Source organism: Phocoena sinus, chromosome 13 (assembly GCF_008692025.1).
Source record: "Phocoena sinus isolate mPhoSin1 chromosome 13, mPhoSin1.pri, whole genome shotgun sequence".
NCBI classification, from domain to species: Eukaryota; Metazoa; Chordata; class Mammalia; order Artiodactyla; family Phocoenidae; genus Phocoena; species Phocoena sinus.
The window spans coordinates 74,944,123-74,965,107 of NC_045775.1; the positions used below are offsets into that span (position 1 = coordinate 74,944,123).

At 39.5% G+C, this 20,985-nt stretch overlaps 1 pseudogene; it reads left to right on the forward strand.

Annotated features, from left to right (window-relative positions):
• Positions 1-9,405: 9,405 nt before the first annotated feature.
• Positions 9,406-20,985, forward strand: part of LOC116764052 — a 45,022-nt pseudogene continuing 33,442 nt past the window's right edge.

Sequence of the window (20,985 nt, forward strand, 5' to 3'; positions counted from 1 at the left end):
TTACCTTAATGTAGCAGAATTGAGATATCCTTTTATCAAGCGAATTCCTTCTCTCCAAGAGTGGCACTACCAGGTACAACCACTCCACAGGACAGTTTGATGAAATAGTTTGCTGTAATTAGTTTTCCCAGGGGAAAATAATAGGCTCTCATCAAGTGTTAGGGCTCAGCAGCTTCTCCAGCTTATTCAAATTCCATTGTTTATATTGTACATCTGGATGGTAAATGGAAGCATCTCTAGCATCGGTTTCTCCAGGCTTTCTTTAAAAAGATATAATAAAACGATTAGGAGTTTAAATAGGTTTCCAACTGTTAAAAGTAGTTTTCTCATTTTTCATGTTCACATTCTCAAAACCAATTTATCTTCTTGACCTTCTGGCTGCCACTTCCTCTGGAATGGGAGGCTGCTTCCAGCCAAGAGGAAAAAGGGACCGTATGCCACTCCGTGATCTCCATATCTCCAGTGGACACCTATTAAGTCCCTACTACTTGCACAGAACTGGAATGGGAGCTAAAGAGAATTCAAAGACGTTACGTTGTCATTTTGTTGGAAAGAGTAGAGAAACCCATGTGAAATATAGAGCTTCATTATAAGAAACAAAGGAAGAGAAATCAAAATATTTTGGAAGATATTGTGAGAGAGATAAGGATATAGAAGTGAATTGAAGGAGAAAGAAATGTGAAGATCTAAAAAAAGTGGTTCTCAACCCTGCTTTCCCATTTGAATCACCCAGGACACTCGTTAAAACTCCCAATGCCCAGGCCATACACCAAACTAATTAAATCAGAATCTCCCTTAGTGGGTCTTGGCCATAAGTATATACTTGCTAAATCTCCCAAAGTGATTCTAATGTGCAGCCAAGATTGAATAGTACTTAAGTGGAGCAAAGATAAAAGTGTCCATGAAAATCTTGACTATTACCATTAAGTGAGATGGGAGCAGGGGCAGGAGAGTGGGGAACAATTCTGATTCTGAGTACTCAACGCATTTTGTTATTCTGACAGTGAAAAATTGTTCCCTATAGAGCAATAAGTACAGGTAGTATTACTGAACACAGGTTCTTGTGCCTGATGCACAGTGAGACCAAGCAACCCAAAATGTCAGAGTTTGGAGCAGAGAAAGGTTTATTGCAGGGCCATGCTAGGAGACAGGTGGCTTGTGCCAAAAAACCTCAAGGGTTTCAACAAAGCATTTTTAAAGGCAAGGTGAGGGAGGGACATGTTGTGTTGTTGCAAACTTCTTGGTGTCGTAATCCTTTGTTCTTGCAGCTGTCCACGTAGGACAGGGCATGATGATCCTGTAAACTTCCAACAAAACAAATGTTATTCTCTGTTCTGCAACTTTTTATTTCTAAATGAATAGACCCTTAAAAGCCAGAGATCTGAGAGTAGAATATTCTGTATATATCAGGCTATAGGCAACATTCTTTTACAAAATATGCAGAGCCAGCCTGACTAAACACGGGAAAAGGAACAGATCTAATATGGACTCAGATTTGTTCTTCCCTATTACAGCAGTTTCTTTGGTTGGAGAGCCCTGCAGAAAATACATGGACTCCCGTATTTTTTTTTTTTTTTTTTGGCTGTGTTGGGTCTTCGTTTCTGTATGAGGGCTTTCTCTAGTTGTGGCAAGCGGGGACCACTCTTCATCATGGTGCACAGGCCTTTCACTATTGCTGCCTCTCTTGCTGCAGAGCACAGGCTCCAGACACACAAGCTCAGTAGCTGTGGCTCACGGACCTAGTTGCTTGCTCCACAGCATGTGGGATCTTCCCAGACCAGGGCTTGAACTCATGTCCCCTGCATTGGCAGGCAGATTCTCAACCACTACGCCACCAGGGAAGCCCCAAACATGAGCTCCCATATTTGCAGAGTAAGGTTGATACCAGGTCAGCCAACAGATTCCTAAGGCTAACAGGTTCCATGATTGGTTATTCAGCTATGGAATTTAACCATTCCTATTATTCCAAAAGTCTTCATCAGGGAGAGCTGCTGTTGGGGAATTCAGTATACCTGTAACCATGTGAAGAGAAGCAAAGCAGGAACCTTATGTTAGTTAAAATATTAGAGAGAGGGAAGATATAAGAGATAAGAATGGCTGAAGGAGAAATGGGCATTGTAAAGTTTGCTGGGTGCTGCATGGCAGAATGGCAGTAAGAACACCATACCAATGAGAAAGGATGCTCAATGTAAGATAAAGGAGGATTAGAGGAATGCCCATGTCATATAAATTCATCTGCTCATCAATGACTTCCTCCTTACTTCCCTGCTATTTAAAATTCCACCATTGGACATATCCCTCTTGAAAGCATAGACAGCTATAACTGGAAAACAATTTGGCAATATCTGATAAAGTTAAAGACACATATCCTATGATTTAGCAATTCCACTTAGAAATAAATAGAATAGTGATATTCTAGATATACACTATGTATTGCAAGTCATAGTGAAGAATGGGGGAGAGAGGATTCCACTGTGGAGGGAAGATAAATAATATGGTACATTTGCACAGAGAATAATATGTAACACATAATAGATGACAGATAGACAATAGATAATACAGGCAAATTTCAAAAGCAAAATTTTGAATGAAGAAAGCAGGTAGGAAAATAATATATACTATTTATTTAAGTTTTAAAAACACACAAATGAATACAATCTATATGTTTATGGCTTAAAATGTAAGTAGCCAAGGTATAAAAATTTATCTGGCAAGAGAGAAAAAAATGTGGTTAGGCTGAATACAAAGGGAGCTTTATCTGGTTCTTAAAAAACAAATCTTCAGCAAATATAAAATGTCAATAACCATCACGTCTGGAAGACGGGTACTGTACCTAACTATATACATTTAATATTCAAAAATAAATAAGTAAAATAAATAAACAGGAAAAGTATATAATTTCCAGTCACTTAAATCAGCAATTCAAAATTAACAAACAATATTTCCTTTATCTTGCCTGCTACTTCATGCACACTCAACACAATTTGTATAACCCTTAAGATCCACTTGCTGATGTGGTTTTGCGAATATAATTGGATGGGTATTATTATGCATATTTCACAAATTAAATTAATGCACAAATTAACTTAATTTTCCTTAACTCGTGAAACGCAAAGGACTTGCTCTAGATCTAAAAGGTAGGACCCAAAAGTTATCTTCTGACTCTTCCTTTTTCCAAAACATTCCTTAGGAAACTGCTGCTAGGCATGCGGAATGCATTTTAATGTAGAAACCAGGTTATCAGTGGTGATAAGGTTTCCAGGCAAGCCTATTAACTTCTGGTTTAGAGAGAAAGCCAGAAAGCCTCATTCCCATCCCAGGACTGTCCCTTCCTCAATCCCTATTACCTTTCAACACATGGGTGTTGAGGGCTGGCAATCTACCATTAGCTGACACTTTTTCAGAAATATTTAAAGTTTAACAATTACTGTCTCCTTTCCCTCCTTCCTGACCTCCAAATCCCCAATTAACTCTCTAATTTCTTCAGCAGAACTGAGCTAATTCATACTTAGGTGTGAATTTAATCACTCATTTATTAATTCACTTGTCTACTCATTCAAATAAACAAGTCTTGAGCCCCTATGACACTTTTGGGTATAATGACATAAGCTTAAAGCTCCTCACAAATGGGAAACCCTGAGGGAAAACTTATTAATTAAATAACACTAGGCTGTATGTGCTGTTATAATAGAGGTTTGAGCAAAGTATTGTACTATAGAAGAAAGAGGAGAGAGGGCATAACTCTGCTTGTTATGGAAAGGAAGGGAGTAGGGCTGTTTTAAGGGAAGTAGTATTTGAGTTGAGTTATTAAAAGAATTTTTCAGGCAAAGACTGGGAAAGATAAGTTAAATTGTAGGCACAGCATCTACAAAGTTTCAGAATTTTGCCATTTGAAATGAATTGCTTAAAGAATATGTTTAGGGGGCTTCCCTGGTGGTGCAGTGGTTGAGAGTCCACCTGCTGATGCAGGGGACACGGGTTTGTGCCCCAGTCTGGGAAGATCCCACATGCGGCAGAGTGGCTGGGCCCGTGAGCCATGGCCACTGAGCCTGTGCGTCTGGAGCCTGTGCTCCGCAACCGGAGAGGCCACAACAGTGAGAGGCCCATGTACCGCAAAACAAAAGAATATGTTTAGGTGTATTCCAATATGCCAAAGGAATAAAGAAAATTTTAATGTACAAGGACACTGAAAATGAATGGGAGAGGGAGGAAAAGCTAAACTCAAGGCTTGAATGTGTGTCCAGGTCATGTGGAGAGTCTCAGTGGTCCTGCTTCTAAAGGTAAGAGGATTTCTCGCAGGTTTTGAAAAGTGCGTATCATCATCTGATCTATGTTCTAGAAAGGTAACAGGCTGAAGGATCAAAGGTGGATTGGAAACATAAGAAACGGGAGATGGAAATACTGGTTTAAAAGTTGGGGCACCCAACTATTTTCCAAAACATAGCTAGCTTTTCAGTGGACATCTAGTGAGCATAAGGGATCATCGAATTTGACAATGAGTTTCATTCTTCTCAATTCCATGTGCTAAATCTATGCTGTAGTCTATATCCCTTTGGTGCTATTATAACAGGAAGAGCTATAATAGGGAAGAGCAAGTCTGACTCCATATTGGATCTGGTTCTTTAACTTTTACATTGTATTGCTTTGCTACAAATTAGGAATATTGCCTATAGCCTGAAATATACAGGATAGCGTATTCTTAAGGTCCTGACCTTTAAAGGTATAATAATTTTCCATTCAGACAGAGATAAAAAGTTGCAGAACAGAGAATAACATTTGTCTTGTTGGAGGTTTATAGGAATGTCGTGACCTGACCTACATGGACAATTCAAGAACAAAGGATTCTGACACCAAGTTGCAACAACCAACCACACCCTCTTCCCTTTCAGTATACAAGGAACCTGAATTCTAACTCAGGTAAGATGATTCTAACTCAGGTTCCTTGGGATACTAGTCCACCATCTTCTCAGTCTGCTGGCCTTCTGAATAAAGTTGCTATTCCCTGCCCCAAAAAGGCAAACATGAAAGTTCTGTTACAGAGTCCAAGCTCGTACCATCGTGCAGTGAGCAGTACAAGCTTGGACTTGGTAACAGCAGATTCATAGCTGAAATTCATGAGATGACTGAGCAAGTTCTTCACCCAAGTTCTGCCTCTTGACCCATTCTCCACTCTCATTGTCCTGCTCTGTACTGTGGGGAGAAGACCTCTATAGTCTATTTCACCTGGACGTCGATGAGCCCTAGCTTTCATTTGACTTTTGTCTGTAAGAGGCCCAGCCAGGAGATCAGAGAGTGGGAAGAGAGAGGTTGGGTATTTATTCTCCTGACTCTTTCTCAGACTGTCTGTGGCAGCAGCTGAATTTCCCTCCTTAAATTCATAGTTCCTGTTATGTTGTCCCTATTCTGTGGCTACAGCTCGATAGTTTCCAAGAACAGCTCCTTACTGGTTATTCAAAATATATACCCAGGACACGTTTTAATCAGATATGGTAAGACACATGGACATAAAAATGACTATCATGAAAGAAGTTTATACTCACAGATCCCTAGAAACAGGAGGCATTGCATACCACACAGGGCTGCATGGGGAAAGGAACACGGTTAATCAGTAGGCAGAGAAGAGTGAGGGCAGAGCATGGCCCAGAACATTTATTGGGGTTTTCACAGGAAGGTATAGGTGAGGCAAGGGTAGCTATGCTGAATAAATATAAGACTGGAGATTTTAAATCATTTCAGCCAGCAAGCTCTCTGTTGTAAGGGTGGCCCCTGGTTACTCATTACCTGGATTTGGGGTGATGTCAGGTGGGGGAAATATTGGCTTGGTGTGTGAGAGTTTGGTAAAGGATATGGTTGGGTGTGGGCTCTGGATAAGTTGGTTTGCATATCAAAGTTATGCTCCAGTAGGGTTTTTTGCTATCTCTAGTTATTAGCTAGCCCTTAGAGGGACAGTCTTTCCAGGATCAAAGCCCCAAATGCCAGAGAACCAAGAATACACAAAATAAGAAGATATAGTCAATAAGCCATGTCTCTTAAGGTCTATGGGTGACACCAATTTCCCACCAGTCCTTAGGCATGTCACCATCTCCCCACCTCTTGTGGTTTCCCTTAATCCTGTGTGCATGCCTTTATAAATAGTTCTTTCATTAAATTCTTCAGTTAGCCTTTCAAGTGGGCCCTCTGTCTTCCACCAGGACCCTGACTACTACAACTGCTAATCTCCATTTCACTTTGGACACACAGATACTACTACATCACATATATGTCTCAGATCATTAAATTCTCATTATAATACTATTGATTTTTTGACAGGATACAGAAACCTTTTCATTTAGGATGCTAATTCCACTTTGTTCATGAAAATTAGTTCTGAAAAGTGCAGTCAGCCATAATTAATTTTACAGTATTTTCAGTGTAGTTCCTTGATACTATTTTTGAGCACCCAAAGAGTCAACAACATAATAAAAACTAACGCTCTATCATTGAGAATTTGAAGACTTTCTTTTCCCCTACTGGAAATTCTGTCCAGTTTCATTTTTTCTTTTTCTTTTTTGAAGATCTAGCATTTTTTTTTAAACATCTTTATTGGAGTATAATTGCTTTACATTGTTGTGATAGTTTCTGCTATATAACAAAATGAATCAGGTATACGTATACATATATGTATTGACAGTTCATTGCATAGACTCCAGACAGAAAGGAGGATAATCATTTCTGTTCCACTTCATGCTGGGAGCCTAGGAGCTTCCAAGTAGAATGGCACCTCTGAGAAACTCAAGGTCATGTCTCTCCACTTCCTTCATCTAAATTTGCCTCACTAGGGTTATTTCAGTTCCTCAGATAGGTTAATCTCTGTTTCAGCTTTGGAAGGAGCTAGTTCTTCCACCTAGAATGTTCTTCACCCCAGTTCTCAATCTCCTCACTTAATAACTTCTTCTTCAGTTCTCAGCGTAAGTGTCATTTTCTCCAAGATGATTCCTGTGTCAAGCCTCCTGCTCTGCATCTCAGAATGGCCTGTTCCTTTCCTTCCTCACACTTCCCCCACTTTGTAAGTGTAGTTCTACTTGTGTAGTTACTCGAGTGATTGTTGTTTCCCCCATAAGAGCATGAGCTCCACAGGGCAGAGACCTTATCTATTTTCCTACCCTCTGCTTCCATGGGCCCAGCACAGGGGCAAAGGCTGAGTGCTCAGTGACTAGAAGGTAAATGGATGATGGAGCCTTAACAGCTGCCTTCAAGGATAGTTGTCTTTTTTTGTCAACTACAGGACAATATTTTTTTCAATACAAAATGCTTTTGTTTGTAGATCTCTCTTTATATTGAAAATGTTTAAGGTATATCAATTAATCAGAGATCACAGTCTTGAGCATGTTATGTAATTTCTCTGGGCCTGTTTTGGGAACTGAGATAGTATCTGGCTTTTTTCTATCTCTCATAAGGTTTTGGGAAAGGTCAAATGCCATGGTATACACACAAGATCTTTGTAAATACAATGGGCTGCAATAATTATTTTAATAATCAAGACAATATATTCTATCATGTATCTCTAAAACCCAGCCTGCCATTCTTGGGATTCTATGAGTTGAACTTCTAAATCAAGCACCTTCAGAATGTGAACAGGTCTCCATTCTCTTGTGTTCATTTATTGATTCATTTACTAAGCACCTACTATGGGACAGTCTCTGTGAAAAATGCTGAGAAGTTAAAGGATGAATGTTAAAGGATGCCTGTGCATGGAGGCCTACATTCTATGAGAGGGAGACAGACATAAGCACAAGTAAGTGCTCTAAGGTCCTGCAGGCACTAGACAGAGGGCAGAAGAAGGTCCTGTCTAAGCACACTCCTGCAGGATGTTATTTGAAGAGGTCTTTTAATGATGGAACTATTGCAGAGTTATGGGCAGGGTTAAGGACATCTGCAAGTGATGTTGAGGGACCCAGAACTAGCAACAGTTGCTATCATAGGTTTAGAGAGTCAAGGGAAGGAAACAATATAACTGGATCTCAGTTGAGAGCTAGATCCAAGGAAGAAGGGTTAATTGACAAGTGCTACGTTGTAGAAGTGGCAACTGTAGTCAAAACTTCACCACAGCAGGAAGGGAGCCAGAGAAATATATATCTCATCATCTTTCTCTTCTCTCTTCTCCTCTCAGATCTCCTACCAGGTTTCTCATCAACCAATCCAAGTGGCAGCCAGAAAGCAAGGGAGTTGGATGACACTATTCATAGATCTCAGGGAATGGACCAGGGCATAGAAGTGCATAAAATAATGGGAGCAGACGTAAAATAACCAGCACAGAACTCCCAGAAGGAAAGTCTTGCCTCCACTTGGAATGGTCTCAAAGGCCTCAGAGGAAAAGAATATTAGTTTCCCGGGGCTGCTGTAACAAATTACCACCAACTGCATGCTTTAAAACAAGAGAATTGTGTTCTCTCACAGGTCAAGAGGTTAAAAGTCTGAAATCAAGGTGTCAGCAGAGCCATGTTACCTCTAAAAACTCTTAGGTAAGAACCCTTCCTTGTCTCTTCCTAGCTTCTGATGGTTGCCTGCAAACCTTGGCATTCCTCGGTGTGCAAATACATCACTCCAATCTCTGCCTCACTTGTCACATGGGCTTTTTTCCTGTGTGTGTCTCTGTCTTCACATGAACTTCTTATAAAACACCAGTCATTGAATTTAGGGTCCACCCTTATCCAGCGTGACCTCAGCTTAATCTGACTAATTACATCTACAAAGACTCTGTTTCCAAATAAGATCACATTCTAAGGTTCCATGGGGACACTATTCAACCTAGTACAGAGAACTTTTGAATTAAGTCCTGAAAGTTTATAGATTCCCGGAAGGCATACTGGGGTGGAGGACATGGCTCTCTGACCACAACATGTGGGCCAACAGCAACCTAGTCCCCGTTTTAAAGTCCACTCTACACACTGTTAGCTTCATGTCTATTTCAAAGATACCATAAAGATCTGTGGCCATAAGAGGATAGGAAGGTAGCAGCTGAATCAGGAGCTGCTGGCTGGTGGGAGTTCTCAGTGTAGAAAGGTAGAAAAAGGCTTGGTATCTTTGGGAGAGTTCATCTAAAGTGGTCTGAGTGTTGAATGGGACCTAAATAGAAATGATGCTGTGAAATCACTTTTATAAAAGACAGGAAGAAACAATGTTTCTAGAGTCAAGCAAGGAGGCAGTCAGGAGGGAATGCAAATCTGAAGAGGTGTAGAAAAGACTGCTTTTCTAAGCCAGGAAAGTCACCATCTGTCCATGGGAAACTGTGGAATAGTCTGGGGGACCCTCTGTCAAAGACTGAAGTGGTAAGTCCAATTCTCAGAAGAGCTGCAGAGTATAAATGTCCTTGGACTTAGGATAAAATACTTTGAATTTGAAATGTTGAACTATATATAAGCTAAGATGCAGCAACCAGAACAAAGAAGTGTCACTGAGCACAATGGGAAAGCTGCCCCATGCCAAGGCCTGGCCAAGGATAGTGTCACTGGAGCAGGTGAGGACATCTCACTAAGCTCAGAGAAAGGTGCTGACAGGTATCCTCAGATTTCTCCTCCCTTGGGACCAGCCAGACAGGACAATACAATAGGGATCAAACGGTATTCAGCTCTTGAGGTTATTTCTTTAGCAATGGTTAGATGGAAAGTATGAGGTTTAATATAATCCAGAGTAGTCAATGTCTTTTTAGAATTACATGACAAATCCATTTCCCAGTATTTAGTGAAGTGTCTCCACAGCAGAGAGCATGACATTTAGCAAGGATTTCCAAAGTGTTCCTTGGAGACTCAGCCATGCCCTCGATGGGGGACAGAAGAGAGTAGAAGGAAGTATGCATATAAATCAGGATGAAGGGTGGACTTCCAGGTAAGATTCTGTGATGACAAATGTTACCGCAATGACACTTGTTTAGAAAGAGAATCACAAGAGACGGTTCTACCACCACCTCTGCCACTAGAAATTCTATAACTACAAATGACTCACTTTACTTCTTTGTGCAGCTCACATTTCATTTAGACAAGAGCAAGAATTAAACAGTTATTGAAACATTTTGTAAAAGGAACAGCATGGCCTGATACAAAGCATTATTGCTAACATTAGTATCATCGTCATCATCATTGTTATTGTCATCCTCACCATTGGCCCAATTTGTCATTTAAGGCTTATCTTGCTTTGGCTGCTCTTACTAATCTCACTAATTTCATTTCTCCGTTACTCCTTTATCCAGAAATTCAGTTCCAGTCCACATAAGTATAGTTCATTCATGTATCCACTTTCATATTTACTTGCTGGTTTGTCTGTTGTCTGTCACTGGACTGCAGTATCAGAACTATGCCTGTTTTGTCCCCTCCTGCACACCCAGTTTCATAATGCCAAGAACAGAGTAGATGCCATGCAAGGATTTGCTGAACAAATAAGTAAACAAGTGAATCTATTATGATCTGGGACTGGGTGATTTAGTGCTAATTTCTAGATTAGTGATCTTAGAACTCAAGTCACAAAAAACTTAATTAAATTTCTGATGCCCTGAATGTCACTTTGGTATCTTGAAAGACTTTTGACCATCAAAATAAACAACCACAGCTGACTGGCAAAAATAATAAGGATCCACTAGCTGGTTTTCAGTATCTAATCTCTTCTCCACCCAGTATATCCTCCCCTCTGCCGCTAGAGATAATCCCCTGAATGAAAAGTTTGGATTTGCCAGTCTCTTTCTTAAAATCCTATGTGCCAGGCACTCATTTATTTATTCCTTCCTCAAATAAGTATTAGAAAAATTAAAAGAAATACAGAAAAAAAAGAAAGAAAAAATATAGTTTTTAGAGTATTAGAGATATATGGATGACAGACAGTCAGAATAACCAGCTTAAAGAGTGTCATTGAGGTAAAACTTTAGGAAAGAAGCCATGAAATGAAATTAATACATCAAGACAAGGCCACATGAGGTTAACTCTCCTGGCAGATAGATCATCTGACAGAGCTGTAGCCTGACTCCATAATCAATAAGGATCCCAGAAGGTATTTCTCATGAAGGACCATTACTTTCAGAATTTTCAAAACCCTTGATTGTGAAGTAATTCAGATTTCTGGCAGTCTGCTTAGAGAATAGTCTTCATGTTTTACAATGAACAAATAAATGAATTAATGAATAAGATGCTGGTCGTGGTGAAGAAAATACAAATGGAGAATGAAGCACTCAGCAGAAGTGGCTCAGAGCCCAGGTCTAAAACTAGAAATCAGAGGGGCAAAGAAGAAGTGGGAGGAGGGGCTAACATGAAATGTGAAGCCAGAAACCCTCATTTTTAGATGATTCACTTACTAGTGGAGTGGCCTTGGATTACATGGCTAACCTGAGACTTGGGTTTCTCCTCTGCACAATGGAGGTGACCCCATGGCCATAGCACACACTCTCCTGGTCATTCGAGGAAAGGATGAGATCGTATATGTAAAAGCCCTTCATAAACAATCATTTTACCTTTTTAACAGCTTTGTTTATTCATTCACATATACAATTGACCCATTTAAATTATGCAGTTTAATAGTTTTTAGTGTATTCACAGGGTTATACCACCATCACCACGATCAATTTTAGAAGATTTTCATCACCTAAAAAAGGTGCCCTGTAACGATTAGCAGTCATTCTCCCATTTCCTTCCCTCACCACACACATACACACACCCACACACACATACAAATACACCACCACCACTACCACCACCACCACAGCCCTAGGCAACCACTAATCTACTTTCTGTCTCTACAGATTTTCCTATTATGAACATTTCATATAAATAACTTCATACAGTAAGCGGTCTTCTGTGACTAGATCCTTTCATTTAACATAGTTTTCAAGGTTCAGCCATGTTTTAGCATGAACCAGTACTTCATTCTTAGCTAATTTATCAACTAATAATATTCCTTTCAGGGATATGCCACATTCTCTAGCCACTCATGTGTTGATGGACATTTGGGTTGCTTGTACTTTTGGCTATTATGAATAATGTTGCTATGAATATCTGTGTACCAGTCTCTGTGTAGACTTATGTTTTAATTTCTCTTGAGTGCATACTTAGCAGTAGAATCGCTGGGTCATATGGTAACTCTATGTTTGACATTTTGAGGAACAACCAATTTATTTTCCAAGTAGCTGCACCATTGTACGATTTTACATTTAGGGTGCCTTTGAGGAACGCCCAGGAGACCAGTATTCCTGGGCAGAGTGGGCAGTGGGAGGAGTAGAATTTGAAACATGCCCATAACAGGGGTCAGATCATGTAGTTCACTACAGGCTATTGGGATAATTTTATTTTTACTCTCAAATATCTGTGAAACCATCAGAAGATTTTGATCAGGAAGGTAACATGATCTAACTAACATTTTAACAGGACTTTACTGGAAACAGTATTGAGAGCAGACTGAAAGGGGAAGGGGTTGGAGCACAAGCTTATTACAAGACTATGACAATGATCCACATGAGGAATGCTGATGGCTTGGACCAAAAGAGATGGAAAGAAACATGATTGGAGTCTGAATATATTTGGTAGGTAGTACTTAATTTCTCTAATAAAGCTGAGAATCATTTTATAACTACCTCTACACTACATCTAAAATGTGATTAAAATTTTATTGATATTCTATTAATGTTCTGAATTGGAAGGAATTCACTGAATTTATAGATTAACTTGGGGCACATCTGTTACAATATGGTTTCTCCTGCATGGACATTTATTCCCATCTTCTTTTATGCACCATGGTAAAGGTTTGCAGTTTTCCTCATGTAGGTTCTGTAAATTTCTTTTTAAGATCTTTTGTAGGAGAGGGGTGTGTGTGTGTGTCTAACTGGCTATGGCTAATCTAGAGAAAAAATACAGACTTTTGTGTATTTATTTTTTAATGGCCATTTTACTCAACTCTCATTAGCTCTAATATTTTTCCTAAGTTTTTCAGTTTAATATTCATATGCTGAGAAATTTATTTACCCATTTCCAATATTTAGGCATGCTAGTTCTCTACCTGGATAGGTGAGTTTTGGTGGTAAAAAGGATTTGAAATGGATCTTATAGGCAATGAAGGGTGGATTCCAGTGGTACATACCAACAGAACTCCAGGCTTTGGGGAGCAGCACAGGAACACCAGGTAGTCAGAATAAGAGTGAAGATGGGGGCAGGGAATGAGGGGTGGGAAGAATACAGCAGAAGGAAATGCTAACAAAGATCCTGACATGAGGACTTAGATATTTAAAGCAAGCTTGTAATTGTAATAGGTAAAAGCAAATCTGACTCCATATTAGATCTGTTCCTTTTACTTTAACCCTTGTTCTTTGTTGCCTGTTCTTAGTGATGCTGGCTCTGCACCTTTTGTAAAAGTATGTTGCCTAGAGCCTGAAATATACAGGATTGCCTATTCTCAGGGTTCTGAGAGTTCATTCATCTAGAAATAAAAAGTTGCAGAACAGAGAATAACGTTTGTCTTCTTGGAGTTTTACAGGAATATCATGACCTGACCTACATGAATAGCTGTAAGAGAAAAGTATTCCGACACCAGAAGTTTGCAACAACTAACAATGCCCCTCTCTCTCCTTGCCTTTAGAAGTGCTCTGCTGAAACCCTTTGGGGAGTTTGGGGTTTTTTGAGCCTGAGCCACCCATCTCCTTACATAGTCCTACAATAAACCTTTCTCTGCTCCAAACTCTGATGTTTTGGTTTGTTTGGCTTTACTGTGCATCAGGTACATGAACTTGTGTTTGGTAAAAGGTTCACTTGGATTAGACTTATTAGGGAACTTGGAAGTTACAAGGCTGAGAGCCTCATTAAATCTATGAAGACAATGAGGTCCAAAGAGGAGAAGAGAATTTTCCAAGGATGCAAGGTTAATGGCTAAGCCTGTGCTAGAATGCTATCCAGGTCTCTTTCCATTTTCACTGTACTGAACAGTAGCCACCCTCACAGAGGAGGGGCCAAGCCAATAGAAAGTCAAGAAGCAGGGTCTTTTGCCCCATCCCATCACTTTTCTTTGGGAAGAAGGTAGAATATTTTATGTTCCCTTGACTCCACAGAGTGTTGGATTGGAGAGAGGGAGGGAAGGAAAACAGTATGCTAAGCCATCACTTACTTGCCCTTCTACAATTATTGGACCTTGGAGAAATCCACTCACTTTGCTGGGCCTCAGCTATTATCACCTTAAATATACAGGAACCACTTAAATTGGCAGCTACATCCAGCTCACAGGTGTGTTTTGTATTTTACTAGATTTGAAAGCAATTTTAATTATTTGACAGCATTTAGAAGTCATAAAAGTTTACATAAAATCCAGTTTTCTGACTTTTCTTGAAAAATGTGATGGTCTTGCAACACCAGGACAACTTGCTGCATATTGTCTGTCATTTATTGTCTGTGTGCAGGGTTATCACTCACCATCTGCCATCATCCCTACTTACTCACTCATTTAGGCCACCCACATTCCCTCCATGGGCTTTCTAATATGACCTCACAATCTTCCTAGCTCCAAGGGTCTGTGACTGTGCGATGCTGTGATTCCCAGCATGGTCTTGGCAAACACATCTCAAATAAGGTTAACCCACATGTCTGTCCCTCTGGATATGCCCTCCTCTATGTTGTTTCAGGCTCAGCTGATTTCTCCACTTCCTTATTGTCTTAACACACTTCCTCTTCCTGATGTCCAGGTCACTTGGTCTTGGCAGTACAATTCCAGAGCCTTTGCTAGTCATTTGGATGTTCTTTATTTCTCCCCTAAACTAAATGGCCTGGTTTCTGGCTTCTGTCCAGCATGGCTTGGGAAGAAGGAAGTGACAGACCTGCCTTCCCTGGCTCCCTCGCAGAACAAATCTCTGTGATCTCTATTTATCCCTTCATTCCACAAACTCCAAGGTAGTAAATGAATCAACAACAAATGGTGGACATTGTATATCTAAAGAAAAGAGCTTAGTGTTGACACTGGCTGCTTAGCCCGCTGGAGGCTCCTGCAGGAGTGGGAAGCAAACAGGAAGATAAATCGTCCTAGTGCAAATAGAGGCCAGTGCCATCTGACAGAGCCCGGGAGCAGCCTTGTCCAGGGTGTGCTTAGGGAAAGATGAGACAACTTAGGATCAGGAAGACAGGAGACACTCATGCTGAAGTCAAGAATAGAGTTCCAAGAGCAATTTTTATAGTCTGGGAAAGGGTGAGAGTCTTAAGGACATCCAGGCAAAGACAGGAAGGTAAAAAGCACATTATGAGTGCCAGGCTGAAGCAGTTATTGAAATAAGAGAAAATAAGTTCATTGCATTGAGTGTAGGATGATGTAATGAATTATGAGAAACAAACCTTAGCTATGAGGCCAAGGTACAAAAAAAGGTAGACACATTTGAGGATCACCAAGTAAACAGGTTGGGATCACAGTCAAAGCCCCAAGATGGCATCTCCTCTATGTAAAATTGGCAGACATAGCTGGCTAATGCTCTAAGCTTCCCAGGGGTCTGAAAATAGTCCTAGTTCGATAGTGTGGCCAAGCCTCAGCTCAGCATGAATTCTGTGACTTCTCTTCTTCAACTTACCATGTTCTTAAGCTAATTTGATGCACATTCCTCCCCAAAACTGTTCTTTCCATTGTGATCTCCTCAAGAATAAAATCCTAATCCTCCAATTACCTAAACAGGAATTGTTTACCATCCTATCTTCTCTCATTTACCATAATATCCCCAAGTTGTATAATTTTTACCTTTCTTATATCTATCAAACCTCCCCCTCCTTCCTACAGTCTCTATTCTTATGAATTAAGTTCTGAGTTTCATCATTCCTTGTGTGAAATTTCTCCCGTAGATTTCTAGCTCAACACTCTGCCCAGAGTTTATACAAATTCAATCCTCTCTCTCTACACAGGAGCCTGAGTGATCTTTCAGAGATGAATTTAGTGTATTACCCCAGCTTAAAACCCTTCCAGGCCCCATTCTAGTTTTTAGGTGAGGTAACCATCTGACTTGGGACCCCTTTTTCAACCATTCTCGCCATTTCCTTCTCATGGTACAAAATTGCTGAAAATCTAAAGGACCTTACTTCTGCTGTGCCTGCATCTGGAATGCCCTCCATGCTTCATCATCTAGATAGCTCTTAACCCTCCTTCAAAAAGCAGCTCAGATTTCTCCATCTCTAGGAAATCATTATTAAAACTCAAGCCCGTGTTGGATTACTTTAGCACTTGGCCACATTGTCCTGTAATCAATGCCTTCATGACCAGACCAACTTCCCACCAAGAATAGACACGTTACTGGTCCAATCACTTATCAACCTGGATGTCTTCTATACCCAGCATTGTGCCTGGGCAGAATCAGGTATAATTGTTGAATGAGTGAATAAATAAATAAAACATTTGAGTAAATGAATGACTCAATCACTCCATCATCAGTCTATCTACTACTCTCCAAGGTCTCAGGCTGAACTGAATTCTCTATTAGTGGAAACTTACTCTGGGACCTTTATAAGACACTTGGAGAGCCAGGTGAATCAAATACAATCAAATTATTACTCAATTTATTCACTTCTCCCTTCTCTAAAATTAGGAGCATGGGAATGAATATGTATGAACATGTGTAATTATAGACACTTATGCACATAAATTATCTGGCAGGACTCCTGGTGCTATGCTCACAGGAGTGAGATGTTTATCTTCACCTGTCTTCACTGTAGAGTTGTCTCTGGAACACCATACTCCAAAAGGAAAGTGGTTAAAGACTCTCCCCACTTTTATAACTTATTCATTGTCTGTTCTTTGATATTCTGCTCTCAAAAGGAACCGAATCCTCCAGTGGCATTCTTGGGTGGGGTAGATCTATGAGATTTGGGGAGATGAAATGTGATGTTGCTGGCTTTGAAATTTCATTGCAAGCCCAGGAAGCTAAATGTTCCTCTCATTGGTCTTCTTTTCAAATGATTAGCTGATGACACTTACCAAGTTCTCCACTCCTTTGATTCTTAAAAATAAGATAGGAAAAAATTTTTTTTCTTTGTGTTGTTTTGTGGAAATTCTGGAATTGGTATATTTTTTTTTTTTTTAAAGTTCTCAAGGAACTCACACCATGTGCTAAACCTGAATGCTGGCCATTCATGGCTGCAGTAGTCTCCAGACCATGAGGAAGATTATGGACAAATCTATTCTAACGATGGTAAGAATGTTGAAAAGCATGTGTACTAAATGTTGGGGAAAGATATCTGTCACCTTTGTAGGATCAATAATATGAAAAGAACAGACTTTTGAAACTGAAAGATACTACTTCAAATCCTGGGTCCAAGACTTATTAGTTGTATGAATTTGAGCAAATTAAGTAACATTCTGAGTCTCTGCTTCCCAGTCTATAAATCAATACAAATAGTAAATATCTCATGGGATTGCTTAAAAGATTAAAAAATGTGACATATGTAAAACATTAGCAAAATTCCTGATATTTAGTGAGAAATTAGTAATATTCCCTTCCTCTTTCTCTCTCAGGTAATTACTAAATTGAAAGCCTAATCTTTGGTAAGTACTTGATTAAGTCCCCATTTCTTGGAATTAAGTGATCCACTGAGAGAGAATATGATTCATTTTACACTAAAATATAGTCTCATACAGAACACAAAAGCTTCCACATAAAAAGCATTTAAGTACTATGAACCATCAGACAATTAGTCCACAATAGGAACCCTGACATCTCTCTCCTGGTCTACAAACTTTCTTCAGTTCTAAGGTGAATGATAAGTCATTCTGTAGTAGACTCAGGTTTGCAATGATGAAGATGAGTTAGAACTACTGACCTCCTATGGTAGTTATCAAGGGTTAATAGAACTTGAAAACTAGGGTATTATAAGAGTTTACTGGAGACTATATATAATTCAGTATTCTGCTAAGCCTTTCTGCTCTACAATTCTTGGTGATCCTGTGGGTTTTATACGTGAAGATCATCAGTAACAAAGCAAAAGAGTTGTTGATATATTATCAGTGCTGTCTTCAGTAGGCCATGGTTTCCATTTGCTGACATTCTTATTTCTCAATGTTGAAATATTATGAGTTTTATTTTATCATTATCAATTATGTTTGGTTTGAGTTTTCTTTTTTGTTTGTTTGGTTTTTTTTTTTTTTTTTTTTGTAAATCTACCATGCAGCGTGGTATACATGTTTATCAGGACTTTTGACTGATTATTTTCAAATAACCGGGTTTTAAGTTATATTTGCAAGTAAAAAATTACATATCACCAGGCCCCACTGCTAAGAGATAGATATGTAATTTCCCCAAATCTGCTTGTACAGTAACACTTCTTCTGCAATTAAACAAAGGTGAATTTTTTCCTCCTTTTGAAACAGAGCAAATGAGAAAGGTGGTTTTCATTTTTTGTGTTTTGCTTCATGTTGCAAACATGAACTTCTGACAAAGAAGTTTGAGAGCTGCTATCCAACATGGCGCCCATTATCTTCAGAAATATCTAGGGAGTTGGCCAATTCATCTCCTGATTCAGAGTGAGAGTTAATTTTTCATGGGCTCCTAATGAGTTTACTTTACTATTCAGGGAGCAATTATCCAATCCAACAATTTACAAAATCTTGCCCTGAGAACCTGAATGAGAATAGGTTATCTATGACCATGAACTCATAAATGGCTCTACTCCTGTTGTGTAAATCCAGCTAGATTTGTGGTTCATCAGGTGGTCATTTGAAAACCTAGCAAGAGGCATCATAGAGATATCTAGCTATTTTTCAAGCATAAACTTGAGAAATTGTGGTTCTATGCCAGCTAACTTTAGAAAAGTGTGCTGTGGGGTCAAACACCCTTTTCAGCTTCAATTCAAATGCCCTTAGAGTTTTGCATATGTGTGAAGTAAGACCAGCAACTTTCTAGTGATGAAATCCTCCCTTCACTAACACAGGATTTATTAGGTTGCCAGTGGCAAACCCCATAGCAAAAAAGAAAGGCATAGAGGATACTTTTCCAAGGATTTAAGGCTACCATTTTGTCAGATCATAGGCTGTTTGAGCTGCAAGGGTCCTTAGAGTTTATTTATCTAATTTCCCCCTTTTGTAAAAAAAATGAGACCACTGTGACCCAGAAAAGTGAAGCAACCCACTTATAAATAATTTAAGTTAGTAAGTAATCCAGTCACCTTTCCCATTTATTGCTTAATATATAAAATGCTATCCTGAGGTCTCTACTTAACTCTTGATAACCACATGTGGTAGGCTAGGCAAGTGAGATGGTCATTTTCCAGGCTGGGGAATGAAAGGTTAAAGGGCAGACAAAGGGAAAGAACACAGAGCTTTGGACTGTGATTCCAGGATTTTGGCATTTTCCTGCTACTACGTAAGACTTCCTTTGTCAAGTCTAGGACTCAGATCTCTAGAATAAGCCCAATGGGAATTAGACTGTGCTATAGAGTAAGCAGGCCAGCATTATTATTTTTTTTTTAAAGCTTTCAATTGATGCATGTGAGTGTCAGTGTTGCAATTGTCCTGCTGTATCCAAATGGGACCTGAATATGGAGAAGTAGTGGAATTTGGTAATAACAGGTAACTACCCTCCAACCAGCCATAGTAATATTGGAGCATACTCTCCCTCTCCCACCTCAAATCTGCAAATCCTATCAGAGGCTCGATTCATGATTTACTTAAGTTAGTGATTCTTAGGGATTAAATACATGACATGCAGGGTAGAACCTTGTGCCTTTAGGCAAATTACTCTCTCTCTGTGGGCCTCAATTTCCCTGTCTGAGAGGAGGGGCTGCCCAGATGCTCTCTAATGGTCCTACTATATTCCCAAGTGATTAAGCTGCACCCTCATGGTTTACTTCCTTCCATCCATGTCTCAGGGCCCACTCTCTCTGTAATTTGACTTATTGTGCTGCTAGTCTACGTACCCTATGCCTCCTTCCCACTACAAGCAGTTTGGTCTTTTGAGCGGTCAGTGTAGAACTAACCGATCAGTGCAGTAATAGAAGCTATTTGACAATTTAGCGATGGCCCCACATAGCCCAGTCCTACCATCCCCCATATTTATTGAATAAGTTCTTGAGAATTATCACTCAGGATAGACATACTTTTCCCCCATCTTAACAAGACTGGCCTCTTTTTGTAGTTTGCTTCTCAACTGAAATGTCACTTCCTGAGGGAGACCATGTCTTACTATCTACTCAGTGTAAATCAATTACCAAATCACTATCATATCCCATCACATTTTAATTTTTCTGAAGAACCCTCATCGGCATCACACATTGTTCATATTTATCAGTTTATTTATTGACTGTCTTTTACCTCCAAAGGAGAACAAGATCTAGGACATTGTCAGACATGTAGTAGAGACTCAAAGAATATCTGTTGGATGGATAGACACATGAATATGTGGATATTATTGCTGGATGGGATGTTAAAATCTATCAAATCAAAACCTCTGATTTCACAGATGAGTATGTGATGCCCAAAGCAGTAAAAGACATTGTCCAAGGACTTAAACAAATCATTGTCTTAGCAGGATAGCAGCCAGGAACTTCTGATTCCCAGTCCAATAATCTTTCCACTATAACTTAAATTAGGAAGAGAGAAGGTCTGTTTAGGAGCCCTAAGAGATCTAAAGAGAGGATCTCATTGACTATATCTAGAATAACATGGAAAGGGAACCTTTGTGATGAGAAGGGATTGGTCATAGGAGAGATTTTTATAGGTAAGAGGCAAAAGTCTAAGTACTGAACGATTCACCTGCTTAAAAATAATTTTGACATGAAATTAATGAGAATTATCTCCATTTTGTGATGTTTTTTTCACTTTCATAAAACCCAGAGAAAATCATAATTAAAAAAGACACATGCACCCCAATGTTCATTACAACACTATTTACAATAACTAGGTCATGGAAGCAACCTAAATGTCCATTGACAGATGAATGGATAAAGAAGATGTAGTACATATATACAATGGAATATTACTCAGCCATAAAAAGGAACAAAATTGGGTCATTTGTAGAGATGTGGATGG